The sequence below is a fragment of the Pseudorasbora parva genome, chromosome 9, assembly GCF_024679245.1.
Source record: "Pseudorasbora parva isolate DD20220531a chromosome 9, ASM2467924v1, whole genome shotgun sequence".
NCBI classification, from domain to species: Eukaryota; Metazoa; Chordata; class Actinopteri; order Cypriniformes; family Gobionidae; genus Pseudorasbora; species Pseudorasbora parva.
The window spans coordinates 22,574,717-22,593,472 of record NC_090180.1 but is presented as its reverse complement, the minus strand read 5'-3'; the positions used below and the strand labels follow the sequence as shown (position 1 = coordinate 22,593,472).

The 18,756-nt window shown below is 47.5% G+C and overlaps 1 pseudogene; it reads left to right on the top strand.

The window, feature by feature from the left end:
- Positions 1–935: 935 nt before the first annotated feature.
- Positions 936–18,556, top strand: LOC137089600 (zona pellucida sperm-binding protein 4-like; annotated as a pseudogene).
- The last annotated feature ends 200 nt before the right edge of the window (positions 18,557–18,756 follow it).

Genomic DNA, 18,756 nt, shown 5'->3' with positions numbered 1-18,756 from the left:
ACCCTGCTCCAATTCTTCTAGCCTTGCTCCCTTTCCACCTGGTCTCCTGGACACACAGAATGTCAACTTTCCTCCTCTGCATCATATCTACTAGCTCTCTGCCTTTACCTGTCATTGTACCAACATTCAAAGTCCCTACTTTCAGTCCTAAACTCTTGCCTTTCCTCTTCTCTTTCTGCCTACTGACACGCTTTCCTCCTCTCCTTGTTTGACTAACAGTAGCCCAATTTCCACCAGTGCCCTGTAGGTCAACAGCACTGATGGCGGTCGTTGTTAACCCGGGACCCAACCGATCCGGTATGGAAGTCATATTCGTGATTCGCATAATGGATTATGCGAATGAATGGATTTTGCGTGATTCGCATAATGGATTATGCAAAGTTAATGGATTATTAACTTTATTTTATCTCACATACTCTTAAATTGCTTTACAAATAACTTTTAGGTGTCTGATTGTATGAAGTCTGTTTCTGCCATTTTTTTCTGAGTATTTGGGCTGTATTACCTCACATAATTTAATGATAATATTATATCAGAAATATTTGATTTTACTTGCTCTTTCGATATTTAGATTTCTCTGTTTTAAAATAGGTATATAATGCTAGTTAATATTTCAGCATGTCTACAAGCAAAGCAGAATGCACCAAACGTCTACCCAAAGTATTTTGGGGAAGCTCTAGTAGCAAACCTGTGCATGAACCTTTTTACTTGTCTTCAAGATGACAAATCTGGCCAATTGGAATCAAGAACTATCACACGTGTATAATTTTGAGAACCAATGAGTATCTTCTGGTAGCATAAGCTCCCATTTGGGCAAGTCTGGAGAATCGTGACTGTTAATGGAGAGGGGAGGGATTATCGTTAATTAGCCAAAATCTGTAGAATACAAAATGACCAAAGGGCAGCATCTCAACAGTGTGACTAGCTGTTGAACAATGGCAGGAAGCTGGTGTGCAGTGCAGTCTCTGGCACTTTGTGTGTGGTTTTGTGCTTTCTGTCATGCTGTTCCACAGTGGAGTAATCTGCCCCAGAATCCGCAAGCTCTGATGTTACAGCAAACTGACCAGCGGCTTCAGAAGCAAGTTGGTTAACAGTTTCCTCAGTGGGTTCAACAACAAGCTAATCAGCAGGTTCAGAAACAAGCTAGTCAGCAGTCTCCTCAGAGGGTTCAGACACAAGCTAATCAGCAGGTTCAAAAACAAGCTAGTCAACAGTCTCCTCAGTGGGTTCAGACACAAGCTAATCAGCAGGTTCAAAAACAAGCTAGTCAACAATCTTCTCAGTGGGTTCAGACACAAGCTAATCAGCAGGTTCAGAAACAAGCTAGTCAACAGTCTCCTCAGTGGGTTCAACAACAAGCTAATCAACAGATTCAACAGCAGGTTCAGTCTAAGCAGCCAGTGGTGCAGGCAGAGCCCCTTGACAAATGTGCTGTAGCTGATTATGAGCAGATCCAATGTGGCCCAGATGGTATCAGTGGTGCGGACTGTGGAGCGCTCAACTGCTGCTTTAACGGACAGCGGTGTTACTATGGGAAGGCAGGTAAGAGTGTTGAGTCAATGTAAAGGGGTTCATGTTAAACTCCTCTTCAGCAATAACCTGCTCTCTTTGTTCCAGTGACTGTCCAGTGTATAAGAGATGGTCAGTTTGTGGTAGTGGTGGCTAGAGATGTCACACTGCCTCGATTGAGCCTGGATTCAGTCCGTCTCCTGGGTGGAAACGACCCACCTTGCAGTCCTGTGGGATCCACACCTTCCTTTGCTATATACCAGTTCCCTGTCACTGCATGTGGCACGAGCATGATGGTGAGTAGCTGCATGTGCTTCTGTTCTGCTTAGAATGGACTGGATGCCAACAGTTACTATTTGCAGGAGGACAGTGGATATGTGGTGTATGAAAACAGAATGACCTCCTCGTATGAAGTGGGTGTCGGACCACTTGGTTCCATCACAAGGGACAGCCATTTTGAGTAGGTGACTTATTGTCTGGCATGCATGTTAATCCTTTACAAATGCTACAAGCTCTCTGTTTGTTGTCCAGGCTTCTCTTCCAGTGTAGGTACTCTGGTACTTCTGTGGAAGCTCTGGTTGTGGAGGTCAACACTGTTCCTGCACCTCCACCAGTAGCTGCTTCTGGACCCCTCAGGGTGGAGCTTAGACTGGCAAATGGTCAATGTGTCACCAAAGGCTGTGCAGAAGGCAAGTGTCTGTCCAAGTATGGATGATTTTCTACAACTCCAGGTTGCAGCAGTTTCTGTTTAAACGCTGTGTTCTTCCTCAGGGGATGAGGCGTACACGTCCTACTACAGTGATGCTGATTATCCGATCACAAAAGTCCTGCGGGAGCCTGTGTTTGTTGAGGTGCGCGTGTTGGAGAGGACTGACCCCAACATTGTCCTGATGCTGGGACGTTGCTGGGCAACATCAACCCCCAGTCCACTCAGTCTACCCCAGTGGGACCTTCTGGTCGATGGGTGAGTAAGGCTGGTCTTCATCCATCTAGTGTGCTGTAAGGCCTTTCTGACTGCCCCTTTGCCTTTCAGATGCCCTTACCGGGATGACCGTTACCTGACCACACTGGTTCCGGTGGCTGGCTTTTCTGGTCTTCAGTTCCCAACCCACTACAAGCGCTTTGTTGTGAAGATGTTCACATTTGTGGATCCAGCATCACTGGCTCCTCTGCAGGAAACCGTAAGCTCCACAGCCTTGCCTGAACCCTTGATATTAGTCTTTTTTTATAGTGGTGTAGCGTCTGTGGTCTCTTACAATGAGGATCAAAGAGGAACCCAGTGTTGATTGTAAAAAGGGGGGGTAGCTTTTAGCCGCATGTAAATTAAGAGCCACGCCACAGAGTCTGGGGGAAGTGACAACTTCGGCAGTTTTACGACCCCGTCCAATAACACAGGCCCTGATCGGGTCACACGACTCGAACCCTGTTTCCCCCCCCTTTTTCATTCCCCAGACCGAAAGGCGCCAAGGCTCCTGTCAATACACAAGGACTCACACACACACACATTCCTTATGAAGCTTTAATTAAGACTATTCTAGACTGTATACGAGGTAGCTTGGTGTGTATATGCATGCTCCTTGACTCAGGCCTACTCAGTCATGGCATAGAAACAATGTAAGCTCATTTTAAATGCTTGTATTCCTGTGTAAAATTGTATCTCTGTTTTAATATCTCCCAGCCATAAGGTGTTTGATACCTAAATATTCCTATTTCTTTGACTTACTCAATGATGCACAAAATGGGATTGTGAAATGTATCATTAATATGTTTAGCCGACTTGGGAGTAAAACCATACAAAATCAACACCCCTTTACGACACCTCAGGAACATGCAAAATAGGCCATAAAATGAGACAAAGAGAACTTTTCCCGCTACCGAATTCACCCTCTGGATTGGGTGAATTAGCCAGAAGGGGGCGTGGATTAATTCTCTTAAAAGATCAGTGGAGACCACAATCTGCCCTCTTCTTCCCTTCTTGACTCCCCTCTTCGCTTCTGAAACTTCTTCCCGGTTTGACCTCTGAAACTCTCCTCTGAACTCTTCTCTTCTGGAAACTCCTCTTCAACAATCCTTTGTTCCTCGTTCCATCAACTTACTAGCCACGGGCTACTTCAGGAGGTAGACCCGAAACGCCGCTAAAGGAAAACTACGTCACCTCCCGACCTCGGAGAGAACTACCTGAGACGCAGATATATATACACACACACACAAGCGAGAAGCCAAAACGAAACCAAAAGAAATGCAAGTATTCTTCTTCTTATAAAATTTAAACTGCTGTAAAGAAGGTGTGTATTGTCCCGTTGGGACAAGCTCCGTGAAGGTCGTAGTGGTTGAACTGAAGGAAGTTGTGTTTTTACCTCTAAATGCTTTGTCTCATCTCTCTCTCTCATCTCTCTCTCTCCCCCATCTCTCTCTTTTATCTCTCTCTAATCTCTTTCTATTCATTATTCTCTTTTATGTATTCTTTCGTTAATATCTACATGTCTACTTTCTTGATGCATATTTAGTGTGTACTCTCTGTGTGAATCGTAGTGTTATTTTTAGTCTGTGTTTATTAAACCTCCAGAAAGACATTTAATGAGTTGGGTCTGTTGTTCTCCCACATACACAAAGTCAATGAAACTTGCGATCTAAGTTACCTAACTGCTTATGCTACTATGTTAGTAAAGTAAACTGTATGACCATTTGAAATATTGAACTTGTCCTGATCAGTAAAGTTAATGTTTCTTATGCGCTCGTAAAGCAGTGATCCCTTATGGAGAATTGAGTTGAAAAGTCTATAACTAATTTGGTGGACGAACTTAGTAGGATAATTTCAAGCAATTTCATAAAGGGTTACTTGTATTTAATTAAACAATTTTCCCTATCGGGAAATTTTTAATACGTAATGAATGACGGGCAAATTATATTCATAAATTCATGAATATTGAATATTGAACCCCTTTTGAGTTAATTATTCCCCGAGACATTAAACTCATAAACTCGTTGTTGTTACATGTATATGGTGGAGAAAAATGCGGGCAAGTTTCAAACGTTTGTGTATGTGTGAGTGATATTCATATTCTATTCATTGTGTATTTTTGGAGTATTAATAACCTGCACGCGCGTTTTTGTTTCGTTTTGTTTTGGTGTTGTTTTGTGAATTGAGCGGTACGCGCAAGGCGAACCCAAGCATAAACAGATGCTGAGAAATGTTGAAGTAGCCGGATTATGTTAATGAAAATATGAACGGTACAAAAATCCAATTTTGAAACGAAAAACTGCAGCCGTGGGCGCAATAGGGTTATCCGCGTGATTTCCAAACGAATGTATTGTAGAAAATCCATACATTTGACTCGAGCAATATATTATGTGTTCCATCAAAATAATGAGATTTTGATGATGTCTGTAGACACGTACGTTGCGTTATCCCGCTTGATCTGAACTACAAAAGTTTCTATCTGTGCGGAAGATTGGGACAGGACGAGACTCTCCTGTACAATATAAGGGGCCTCAGAATAATTATTAGATCGTTAAGATAAACGATAACTCCTGGTTTAAGTCTGGCTTAGCTAACCAAAGACTTGAGACCTAAAACATTTGAATCAGAGATGCTGAAAACCGTCAGCCATATTGATAAATGTCTATTGGAGTCCATGTAAAATGCGTGAATAGGCAGACGGAAGATTCCTGCATTCACCCGTCTTGTTACGTGCATCTAGAGCACCAGTCATTTGTAAATGATTTGCAAGAGCCAGTAAAGCGCAGAAATTGCAACGCCGCTTGCAAACCGCCAGAGGGCGACTCAAGAATTGCAACGCCGCTTGCAAAACGCGAAGGCAACTCAGAAATTGCAACGCCGCTTGCAAACCGCCAGAGGGCGACTCAAGAACCAGACAAAGCCATCTGGTGAGCATTTCCGCCTAACTAACTCTAGTCTAGGGCGGGCGCAATAGCGCCATCGTGTGGATAAATTCGGATAGTTTCACTCTCCGTATTTCATTCTGCCTTAACAAAATAAGTTTGAGCCTATAAATTGTTTATTGCTTACTGTTGTACACAGTTTCATTTATACAATTTTTCTAGCAACAACCAAATCTCCTTTCTCGCTGATTAAACACCCTTATTCGAATTTGAAGTTTAAAAAGAAACATAACTTCCTCTAACCCAAAGTGAAATTAGGTTTAAGTCACAGACAGTCCAATTGGAAGGAAGGACGCCACCGTGTGGCTATACCCTGTTAAGTCAGCGCAACACTAAATCCCTACGCCCTTCCTGATTAATTCTTTTATTTGGATAACTCCCATTTAGAGATTAATCGTTATAGGGTAGGATTTTTGATTGGCTTTCTTTTATTTGATTTTCCTTACAGGCTTAGTTAAATTTCATTTAAACTTGCTTTGAATTTAATTTGAATTAAGTTGAGCTTCTAATTTTTATTTTTTATCTCAATTTTTTTTTTTATTTAATTTATAACTTTATTTTAATTTTAATTTTCAATTTTTAATCTTAATTTTTAATTTTAATTAATTTTTAATTAAAAATTATTATTATTAATTTTTTTTTTTATTATTTTTTTTTTTTTTTTTTTATTATTATTTTTATTATTATTAATTTTTTTTTTTTTCTCTCTCTGCAAAAGTTTTCTTTTCCCCTCCCATCGGGAACAAAGTTCAGTCTGGTAATTACAAACAGTATCAAAGGTGCTTTTTGTTTTATCACTACTTGACAGAAACTTTTGCCTTTTTGCTAAATTGCTCTTGATATTTAAACTTCCACTTCCTTCTCACCTACAATCAAAAGGCCTTTGATCCGGTGAACAGGGGAGCTTTTAATTCATTTTAATTCCACCTGTTTACCCTCTTTGTGTATCCATTGTAGGGCTCACGCGTCCGAGGTGCATTGAGAATCGTCACAGGCTGGTCTCCGGAGGGGGGGGTGGCCCGACCGACGTAACCGGCACCGGCTGTGTGTGAGTCTCGGTTTCTTGTATCTCTGTCCGCGGCTGTGGCACGCAGTGGCGACATCAGCAATTCGACACTCCAAAGAAGTCAACCAGTTCAGCTCACGCACGCAAGGCAATCTCTGGGACTAATCCCTAAACCGGGGCCTGAGCGGGGCCACTCTTGAAAAAGAGGGTTCTGGGGACGTTCCGATTTTGCTGCGCGGGCTGGCGGTTGATGGACTGGTGTGTCGGGTTGTGTTTAAAGTCATAAGCTGTTTGAGTGGGCGCAACGCGACACAGAGTGGCAGGGGACCGGGGACACGGCAGTGGGTGTTTGGAAGCGTTTGAAAGGCCAACCACACCGCTGGGTTTCCACTTGAGCGACCTCAATTCACCCCGGATGAGCTAAATGGGACAACCCATAGTACAAGCCGAATTTTAGTATATCTTGAGCATTAAGCCTGTTAATTTCCCTAACACTCCCGGCGCGCACGCTGACATTCCTTTCATTACAGACCAATTCATCTTGTGTTTGTTTCCACTGTGCTCTTTCCTATCCTCACTGTTGGACTATCACGTTTGTGTTTCTTTCAGTTCACCAAGAGACCCCAAGGAGAATTAGATAGTCCCGGGACGACCGAGCAGCAGTTCACCAAGTGACAACCAGGGCTACCGCCCACCTAATTGTCTGAATTGTCTAATTATCTAACTGTCTACATCAGTTAGCCAAAATTCCCAGCTATCCATACGATAGCCCGTTAGCTTAGAACAAGCTTGCATTGGCTCTCTCTCTGTGTGTGTGTGTGTGTGTGCTGTGTTTCTCTCGTTCGCAGTAATGTCCCGTGCCCCCAGCCCTGCCGTCCCGTGGGACCGCCTAACGACATGGCTGGAAGCGCTAACGGCCACCAGTCAAGGAAGTCTGGGGCAGCTGAACCAGGGACAACTGGACACAGAGCTAGACCAGCTGATGACACACGACCCCACGCACAGCTACTCCAACAAGGAAGTGGCCAAGATCCTCGGAAGCCTCGCCCACGTCCTCATCGCACAGGCACGGCTAAGCGAAGGGAGCTACGCCAACCTGGAACAGGAGGCAGCAACGCTAAAGCTTCAAGCCGAGGAGGCCCGGAGAGACCAAGCCCTCACCCAGCTTCGTCTAGATCAGCTTCTGGACACAGAGAAAGATGACGAAACAGACAAAGAACAAAGAAAAGAAGTAGAAAGACTTCAAGAGACCCTGGAGGAGCTCCGTCGTGACACCGACCGACGAATACAGTCAGAGAAAGACGCCAGAAAAAACCTCGACGAAAAGCTTCGGCGTGGCGAAGCCCTCCTGGAGAGAGCCCATGATGAACTTAAAGACAGAGACATTAACGCTAAAGTCTGTGCAAAACATTTGCAGTCGGCACAAGCCGAGATTGACGAGCTCATCCAGCAAAGACACGAGCTCAAAGATGAACTTGACATGGTGCACAGAGAACTGAGACAATCATATAAAGTGCAACGTGACCGGAAGGGGGAAACACACAACACAGAGTTTCCCCTGACCGATTACTCCGCACCTTGGCACCAAGAAGCAAGAACTACGAAGGGGGATGACAGCCCCCTGTGTAAAAGATCACCTGCCAGTCTCCACGAATCCCCGTCAGCAGCAGAGGAAAGGACGCCCTTCCAGGAAGTCAAGGTCGACAGCCACAAAGCCTCAAAGAACCTTGACAAGCTGGCCAGAAATATTCCTACCTTCAGCCCAGACCCGGCAGGAGGACACGACATCCACGCATACTTAAAAGACATTGACTTTTACTTGCAAACTGTCGCTCACGCGAACAACTGGGACAGACTGTACCTGCTCAGGGCCACGTCTAATCGGGACGTACGCAGCTTTCTGGATCGACAACCAGAGGCCATCAAAGCGGACTACTGGCATCTACGACAAGCTCTAATTCGTGAGTACTCCGATCCCGAGTCAGACCAGGGGCTCATCACTGCCATGGAACTCAAGCAAGCCCGACTCGAGACCTCACAGAACTTTTATAACAGACTGCGACGTGCTTACTTCGGGGCACGTAACGACCCAGGCATGGAGGAGGACATCAACTTCAAAACTCTTTTCCTCCGAAACCTGCACCCTACCGTCAGTCACCACCTGGGAGTGCTGGCGTGCCCGCGCAGCATGGACATGCAACAGTTAAGAGACTTGGCTCACAAAGCTTATGTCAAACAGAAAACCATTTCTGAAAAGACTGTAAAACAGCCCACCATCTGCCCTGTCTCTGAGCACCACCCAGAGCTAACCCTAGAGGGCGCCCAACAGAACCACAGTTACCGACCCGTCAACAGAGAGTCCAAACCACTCCACGCCAGCAGAGGGCAGCGTGGTCATAATGGCGACCGGCCACGGTACCAGAGCGATCGCTCTGAAAGATCCTGGGAACCGCCTCGCCCCTTTCACAACCAAAAGGGGGTGGGCACCTGGGAAGCTGGCCGACAACCCAGACGGAGCCGAAACGAACCTCCGGGTCCACCCAGCCCAGAAAGCCAGCGACGAGGCCACCCTCGACGGGACAATGGCAGGCCCAGACCTGAACCCACGTCTGGCAAAGAAAGTGCAGCTGCTTCTGAGGTTACAGAGCTCTTAAAAACCCTGAAAGAGTTCCTCCGACAGAAACCTCACAAGGAAGACAAGAAGGACGGACCAGGCACAGCATGACTAGACATGATACCTGAAATCAACCTGCCTGACCCTCCTGCAACTGAATCATCCACCCTGAACACTGTTCCCCAACCACAGACTAATGAACTAACTTTTGCACCCCCACACGTCAGCAGCACACCCACACGACAGCTGACAGCAACAGCCTCTGATCAAGACAGCATCATGGGGCAGCCCAGCGTACCAGAAAGCGCTGTTTTGATTATTTGCACGCATAATGAGACACTTGACACATATCCAGACGGCTTATTAAGCAACACACAGGTCCCCACACCAAGACTCCTGGGAAACCTAATCGAGAAGGGGATGGCTCGAAAACTCTATCTGACTATCACTATGGAAAGGGAATTTAAGCTCGAAGCCCTAGTTGACACTGGCTCCGACCTCACGCTTATATCCGCCCAACTGTTTGAAAGACTCAGATTTGAAGCACAGAGGCAAAATCGCACCCTTAACCTTCACACTTGTAAGCTAAATGTGCAGTCGTATAGCCAAAACGACATCCAGCTCAAGCACGTAGCTTCCATCCACCTGACAATTGGACCAATGAGCCTGATACATCCCGTCTATGTCTCCCCTATGAACACTTATCCTTTTCTCATCGGAAAAGACCTGCTGGACCGCTTCGAACCCGTACTGGACTTCAAACAGCTGAAAGTCTGGGCTCAAGTGCGTGACCCTCTGCCCCTTCAGACACACACATCGTCTGAGCAAGACTGTCAAGTCACAGAGGTCACGGGAACTCCCGCAGAGCCAGACTGCCAGGTCACAAAGGTCACGGGACCCCCTGCAGCACACTGTGACAACCCAGCCTCAGCCCCAAAGCCAAGTGCAAGTTCGCTACTCTGCACATTTCAGCTAACCAAAGACTCTGATGCCTTCTGCCCCCGGGTCATGAATGACCTACAGCTGAATGACATCACCACCACAAACATTATTCTCGCACTATGGGCCGATAACTCAGCCATTAGTCTCTCACTGTTCAAGTCACTCAGTGAAAAGGCACCACACACTCTTTACGCCAGCAAGCGCACCCGCTTTCCTTTGAACTCATACCCCTCCTCTATGGTGTCCGCCAAAGGAGTCTGTGCGTTACACCTGAAATGGAACCACAGGTGCCTTACCCATTATTTTCTGGTCCTGCCGGACCCGCCCCACGATGTTTACATCGGAGCAGACATTCTGATTCACCTCCAGGCTCATGTGGACGTATGTAACGAAATGGTATGGGCTCCATTAACGTCACAGCCACCCTTTCCCATCAGCCCTGACAATCTCATGTCGGGACAGACCATCCCTGAAGTCTGCACGCTTGTCAGTGAACAAGGAACTGCAATACCAGCATACACCAAAGGGGTCGCTGTGCGGCTCAACATGCGATGTGGTCAAACCTTAAACCACACGCTGAGTTTCTTCCAACCCTCACCCGAGTGTGTGGAACTCGGACTCACACTTGAAGCCACACCCCTCACTGAAGTGTCATCTCGTATTGTTTACATCCTGTTCAACAACTGCACAGCAATTGACATCAACATCCCAAAAGCCTTTCGACTGGGATGGCTAATCAGCAATGACTTTCATGACTTTGAACTTGTGTTACCCATCATTGGGCCCATTCCGCCCGCACTGATACCAGCAGAATGTACAGACAACACCCTGTTCACTGTACCCTTCAAGTTCATCGCCATAACATCTGTCATGCCGGCGGCCAAAGACCAGGTCTGCTGAACGGAGCTGACAGAGGACAGTCACCTTGTAATATACACAGTCTCCCAACAGCCTGTCATGGAAACGGATGAACTAGCTGCACCCCTCCATACCAAACTGCCTGATGACACCCAGGTGGAGGAACCGTACCCCGGTTTTGAGTCTCAAGTGCAACAAATTCTACGAGAGGCTAACGCGCTCCAAAATGAGACAGAACGTCAGGGACTCAGACGAGTCCTCTATAAGTTTAAAGAATCCTTTGCCAAAGACTCATTAGACTGCGGTCTCACAAACCTCCACACGGTGCGCATCCCAACACAACCTGGTGCGCCTCCCACGTTTGTCAAGCAGTACAAGATCCCAATCGCTTCATACGAACCAGTGCAGAAGATTATCGAGTCCATGCTCGACAAAGGTGTCATCCGTCCATGTAACAGCACCTACTCCGCCCCAATTTGGCCCGTGCTCAAACCCAACGGCACTTGGCGCCCAACAATAGACTATCGGAGATTGAATCAACAGGTGCCGCTGTCGAGGTGGCCAATGACTCAGTTGGAACAAGAAATACCCCGAATAAGGGGGGCCACAATCTTCTCCACACTTGATGTGGCCTCTGGATTCTGGACCATCCCAGTGCATCCAGAAGATCAACACAAGCTGGCCTTCACATTTGGCAACCGACAATTCACCTTCAACAGGTGCCCGTTCGGATATGCTAACTCACCAGCTGAGTTCAACATCTTCCTTAACAAAGCCTGCCCGGATGCCAGAGTAAGAGGCAACTTAATCTACGTAGACGACGTTCTCATGAAGAGCGCCACGGTGGACGACCACCTGAAAGAAATAGACTATGTTTTGAACCAATTATCCGCAGCCGGTGCCAAGATTGCCCTCCACAAGGGACAATGGTGCCGAACCAAGGTCAACTACGTTGGCCTGCTCATCGGATCCCAAGGCATTGAACCTCAATCTAACCGAATTCATGCCATTCAAAACATCAAGCCCCCTACTAATGTCTCTAAGCTACGCAGTTTTCTGGGGGTATGCAATTACTCCCGACAATTCATCGAGAACTATTCAGACATTGCCAGACCGCTCACAGCCCTGCTAAAGAAAGACTCACCGTTTGTCTGGACCGAAGCTCAGGAACATGCCATGGCAGCACTAAAAAGACATTTATGCACAGCCCCATGCCTTGCTTACCCAGATCCACAGAAGGAATTCTACCTGGAAGCCGGGTTTTCCGACCACTGTCTTAGTGCTGGCCTTTATCAACGACATGACCAAGACAAAAAGGTGGTCGCATATGCCAGCAAAACGCTTCTCCCACCGGAGTGCAAGTTCTCGGACTGTGAAAAAGCTCTGTTCTGCACGGTGTGGGCCATACAGCGGTTCTCCAACTACATTGGGGCACAGAAGGTTATCATAGAGACTTGCCACCAGCCCGTAATGTTCCTCAATAGCCAACGCATCCGAGATGGCGTAGTCACTAATTCACGTATCGCCACATGGCTGATGGCCCTCCAAGGCCGCAACGTTGAGGCACGATATGCACAGAACCACAAGTCTGCGCTGGGTAATGGCCTGGCTGCATGCCAGAACTGCTCCGATGACACGCCTACAGCTGCCGCTGATGAACAAGAACCCCAACAACAACAACTCACCTGTCACAGATACTTTGAACTGAACGCGTGCCAGGACATGCCCACGGCCTACGTCGATGGGTGCTCCTACAACCACGACGGCACCCTCAAAGCAGGTGCAGGTGTGCTATGGGTGAACGATCAGCCGTGCCCACCACGACACTTCATGCTGGGCCCCCAGTCATCGCAATATGCAGAAATAGCAGCCATTCTCATAGCCTGTCAGATCGCGTCAGCCCATAACTTCAAAGAACTACTCATCTGTTCAGACTCTAACTACGCCAGGCTCAGTTTCATTTGCCACCTTCCAACCTGGAAACAAAATGGTTTCAAGACCGCTAACAACAAGCCAGTCAAGCACCAACACCTGTTCCAGGAATGTGACAACATCACAAGTACACATGAACTGACGGTGTACTGGAAAAAGGTCAAAGGCCATTCGAAACTACCCGGCCCCGACAAAGACTTAAATGACCAGACCGATGCCCTCGCAAAGATGGGCGCACTACACGGCGAGATGTGGGAACCTCCAAACCCCACACCCAGCCCCGCCGTGGCAGTGCTAACCCGCAGCAAGCGACCAGCACCCGCCACGATGGCCGCCGCACAGTCACTGGCGCTCACGCCGCAGATTTCACACAACGACATTGCGGACATGCAAGCCTCTGACACGGCAATTAAGACAATTTTCGACCACCTCTCTGACCCCTCCGACCACCCTATCTCTGACTCTGACCTCTCTGAGGATTCAAGCCTCAAGCAACTATACAACTCCAAACACATGATGCGTATACAGGACGACATTCTGTGGTTTGCACCCGATGGCAGCACAACGCCACGGCTTGTGGTGCCACGATCGCAAAGGGGGGTGATGCTAATGTACGCCCACGACACACCATGTGCGGGACACCACGGCACCAGAGCCACGTATGACACACTGAAACAGGTGGCATATTGGCCCGGCATGCAGCAAGATGTTGCGGAGTACGTCAGAGAGTGTCTGGTTTGCTGTCAGTTCCAACCGGCAAACCCGAACCACAGAGCCCCACTGCAACGCAGAGGAATCACGTTTCCGTGGTCAGACCTACAAATCGACTGGGTAGGACCCCTGCCCAGGTCCACAAGAGGCAACAAGTACTTTCTTACAGTGGTGTGCCAGTTTACCAAGTGGGTGGAGTGTCTACCAGCACCCAACGACACCGCCCAGACCACAGCATACCTCCTGTTAAACCACGTTTTCTCACGGTTCGGATTGCCACTGAAAGTCAACTCAGACAGAGGCACCCATTTCACTGCCGAGATCATGCAACAAATCTGGAAATGCCTGGGGATACAGGCTAGACTGCACGTCAGTTACCATCCAATCGCATCAGGGCAAGTTGAACGATCGAATCGCACAGTAGTCGCCATGCTGAGAAAGTACGTGTCTGCTAACCAAAAAGACTGGGATATGAAACTCCCCCTCGTGCTGATGGCCCTCAGAGCCACCCCGCAGGAATCAACACGGGTATCCCCTTTTGAACTCATGACTGGGCGGCAGATGACTCTGCCACTACACCTGCTGTACCAACCCGGCGACTCCAACCTGGTCACCGCGTACACCACATTCCAGTACCTCGATGAGCTCCATAGACATTTAAAAACAACTTTTGCCTTTGCTCAGCAACACTTGCAAAAGAGCGCTGAAGGTCAGAAAGCCTACTACGACCGCAAAGCCTCACACCAAGAACTGGAGGTGGGCAACAAGGTCTGGTATTACAACTTCAACCCGCCACCTTTGACAGGCTCCCGACGATTGTCAAAGAAATTTCTGCCCCACTGGACGGGATCCCATGAGATTATGAACAAACTCTCTCCCGTCGCATACCAGATTCAGCTAAACCAGGGACAAAGAGAACCAGTTCTCAAATGGGTTCACAGGAACCAGATCAAGAGACATGTGGCCACTAACAGAGAAAGACAGTTAGGGGCCAATGCAAGCTGAACACAACCGCCGTCCCCGAAACGAGAAGACTGACCCACCCACCTGGGACAAATCTCACTGACACACACTCTCTCTTTCTCTCTCCCTCTCTCTCTCTCTCTCTCTCTTGCCTGTAACAGGATGCCACTGTGGATCCTGCTCCTGTGCCTCCAGACAATCAGAGGCCAGCCACCACCAGACATCATCACACCGGGTCCAGCCTCGGGCATCGTACTGAGAGAGCAACCTGGACTTCTGATCACCAACTGCCGAACCCACACTCAGAAGGTGTATGTCCGACTTGACCCCCGCAACGTCTACAACGCACACTACCCCCGTGCAGTAGCCCAGTACAGCTGGGCCGGTGCTCGCTGGACAGAGGACTCTCTCCGCCACGCCGATGCTGATGTCACGCACATGCTAAAACAACTAGAGAAGATGACCGTCACCCAGGCAGAATTAGGTGGACACAACCGCCGCCCCACTGGTATGTCCAGTGTCAACGCAGTGAACATCGCCACAGTAAGACGACATGTGGCTGAAATCCAAACTGAACTCCCACAGCTCAAAGAGCAACTCACCACACAGAGTGCCGCTCTACAGACTATCGGCAAGACGTTGAGAGGAACTGTGGTAATTCTAAACACCCACAGTGTCCTGTTGAACCAGACCGTGAACTCCATGAAACAGTTATTCACCGTCTTCCAAAATGACTTTGCCCAAACACAGCTAGTTACCGCCTTAATGACGGACATGTTACGGGAAATAAGCTCGTCCATCGACAGCTTAGCCATGGGTAGAATCCCACCGTACCTGATACCCTTAAGCCTGGTGCAAAACGTGTTGGCATCTGCGATCAACGCACCCACTGACCCGCTGCAGATACACCTGGCCTACTCCTTGGGAAGCGCCATTCCCCTGTATGTGGATCCCGAGCAGAAAGAAATGGGTTTCCTCCTTAATTTACCCATCATCTCGTCGAGCCGAATCTACCGACTCAAAGACATTATTAATGTAGGCTTTTGGAAAGGTAACACCCACCTCAAGGTGCGCACTCCTCAGGTAGTCGCGTACCATGACAGCGACACACAGCTGTACCTAGCCCCAAACCTACACATGTGTACCCTGACCAAAGACATTCATTATCTCTGCCCAAGCAAACCTTTCCTCCGAGACAACACGGAGGGAATCTGCGGGTTGCAACCTATGCTCAGCAATACCCGCTGCCCCACCGACGCAACGCCTCGTACCCTAGTCACCGAGACGCAAGCAGAGATCGTAGGTGACAGGTGGCTCGTCAACACTCCCGTGCGCACCGCCACACTGATCTACGACCAACACGACACTGCGACTCGTATCAACCTGCTGGATCAGAGCATGTGGGTCCAGGTACCACGAGGAGCCATCCTCCACCTGGACGACTTGGCCTTGTACCACCTCCCGAGCGAAGAATACCAGTCGGAACTGGAAATCCCCGCCTTCTTCAAGGACCACAACTTCACCCTCGCTCCCGAGTTAGAATTGTGGATTGAGAAAGGGGGGCCCCAGCTCATTGACATTGCTCCCCTTGATACAGCCCTCCAAGCATTGTCCCGAATACCCATCCTGAATAACTCTCCTGTGGTCCAAACCTGGACCGCAGCTGACACTGCGCTATGTGTCTCTATGATCTTCGGCAATACCCTAACCCTGGGCATCGCTTTCCTCCTGTACAGAAAATTCAACCAGATGAGAACCTCCACAGCCAAGCTCACAACGGCCGTGTCCGGGGGTCTCCGATGGAAACCCCGGAGGGAAATTACAACGCCCGGAGCAGAGACGGACCTCATCGAGCTGGCGCCCCAGCCGTAACAAACACCTGCTCCCGACTGCCCGACTCACCTACCATCCATCCATCGTGATGGGAGGCTGTCCGAGAATAACCTCAGGAACCGAAGGCTGAAGAAAAACAACAATTAAGAAACCACTAGCCACTTGACCCTCATGATCCACCTGTCATCCGACCAAAACGATAACTGTCATCCGACGATGTCATACGGACTTCGTCAGATGAAAAGGGGGAACTGTAGCGTCTGTGGTCTCTTACAATGAGGATCAAAGAGGAACCCAGTGTTGATTGTAAAAAGGGGGGGGTAGCTTTTAGCCGCATGTAAATTAAGAGCCACGCCACAGAGTCTGGGGGAAGTGACAACTTCGGCAGTTTTACGACCCCGTCCAATAACACAGGCCCTGATCGGGTCACACGACTCGAACCCTGTTTCCCCCCCCTTTTTCATTCCCCAGACCGAAAGGCGCCAAGGCTCCTGTCAATACACAAGGACTCACACACACACACATTCCTTATGAAGCTTTAATTAAGACTATTCTAGACTGTATACGAGGTAGCTTGGTGTGTATATGCATGCTCCTTGACTCAGGCCTACTCAGTCATGGCATAGAAACAATGTAAGCTCATTTTAAATGCTTGTATTCCTGTGTAAAATTGTATCTCTGTTTTAATATCTCCCAGCCATAAGGTGTTTGATACCTAAATATTCCTATTTCTTTGACTTACTCAATGATGCACAAAATGGGATTGTGAAATGTATCATTAATATGTTTAGCCGACTTGGGAGTAAAACCATACAAAATCAACACCCCTTTACGACACCTCAGGAACATGCAAAATAGGCCATAAAATGAGACAAAGAGAACTTTTCCCGCTACCGAATTCACCCTCTGGATTGGGTGAATTAGCCAGAAGGGGGCGTGGATTAATTCTCTTAAAAGATCAGTGGAGACCACAATCTGCCCTCTTCTTCCCTTCTTGACTCCCCTCTTCGCTTCTGAAACTTCTTCCCGGTTTGACCTCTGAAACTCTCCTCTGAACTCTTCTCTTCTGGAAACTCCTCTTCAACAATCCTTTGTTCCTCGTTCCATCAACTTACTAGCCACGGGCTACTTCAGGAGGTAGACCCGAAACGCCGCTAAAGGAAAACTACGTCACCTCCCGACCTCGGAGAGAACTACCTGAGACGCAGATATATATACACACACACACAAGCGAGAAGCCAAAACGAAACCAAAAGAAATGCAAGTATTCTTCTTATAAAATTTAAACTGCTGTAAAGAAGGTGTGTATTGTCCCGTTGGGACAAGCTCCGTGAAGGTCGTAGTGGTTGAACTGAAGGAAGTTGTGTTTTTACCTCTAAATGCTTTGTCTCATCTCTCTCTCTCATCTCTCTCTCTCCCCCATCTCTCTCTTTTATCTCTCTCTAATCTCTTTCTATTCATTATTCTCTTTTATGTATTCTTTCGTTAATATCTACATGTCTACTTTCTTGATGCATATTTAGTGTGTACTCTCTGTGTGAATCGTAGTGTTATTTTTAGTCTGTGTTTATTAAACCTCCAGAAAGACATTTAATGAGTTGGGTCTGTTGTTCTCCCACATACACAAAGTCAATGAAACTTGCGATCTAAGTTACCTAACTGCTTATGCTACTATGTTAGTAAAGTAAACTGTATGACCATTTGAAATATTGAACTTGTCCTGATCAGTAAAGTTAATGTTTCTTATGCGCTCGTAAAGCAGTGATCCCTTATGGAGAATTGAGTTGAAAAGTCTATAACTAATTTGGTGGACGAACTTAGTAGGATAATTTCAAGCAATTTCATAAAGGGTTACTTGTATTTAATTAAACAATTTTCCCTATCGGGAAATTTTTAATACGTAATGAATGACGGGCAAATTATATTCATAAATTCATGAATATTGAATATTGAACCCCTTTTGAGTTAATTATTCCCCGAGACATTAAACTCATAAACTCGTTGTTGTTACAGTGGCTTCTGTGGCTTGACCCTTTTCCCTCTCTGCTAGATCTTCATCCACTGTAGTACAGCGGTGTGCCATCCCTCTTCTGGCTCCTGTGAGCAAAGCTGCGCTAGGAAAAGTGAGTGCTTGCTGTAAACTGACTTCAGGAACCATGAGAAATTGGTTTTTAAATGCCCCTCACAATTCTGCCACTTCTTTTCCAGGAAGAGATGCTGATGTCAAGACAGTCTCCATTGGACAAACTGTGGTGTCTAGTGGAGAAGTTACCCTGGTCATGTGATTCTAATGGTCTTAATAAACATGAAACTCAACAGCAGTGTCTCTTTGTTCTTGCTTTTTCATGACTGTTGGGTTTGCATTATTGGGTCACTAATCTAAACCAGATTTTATTTGAAATGGGTTGACTTAGAAAGTCCTAAGTGCATGTGTAGTCTCATCCTGTCATAATGAGTCAAGGGACTGTCCATAGAAACCTCCCCT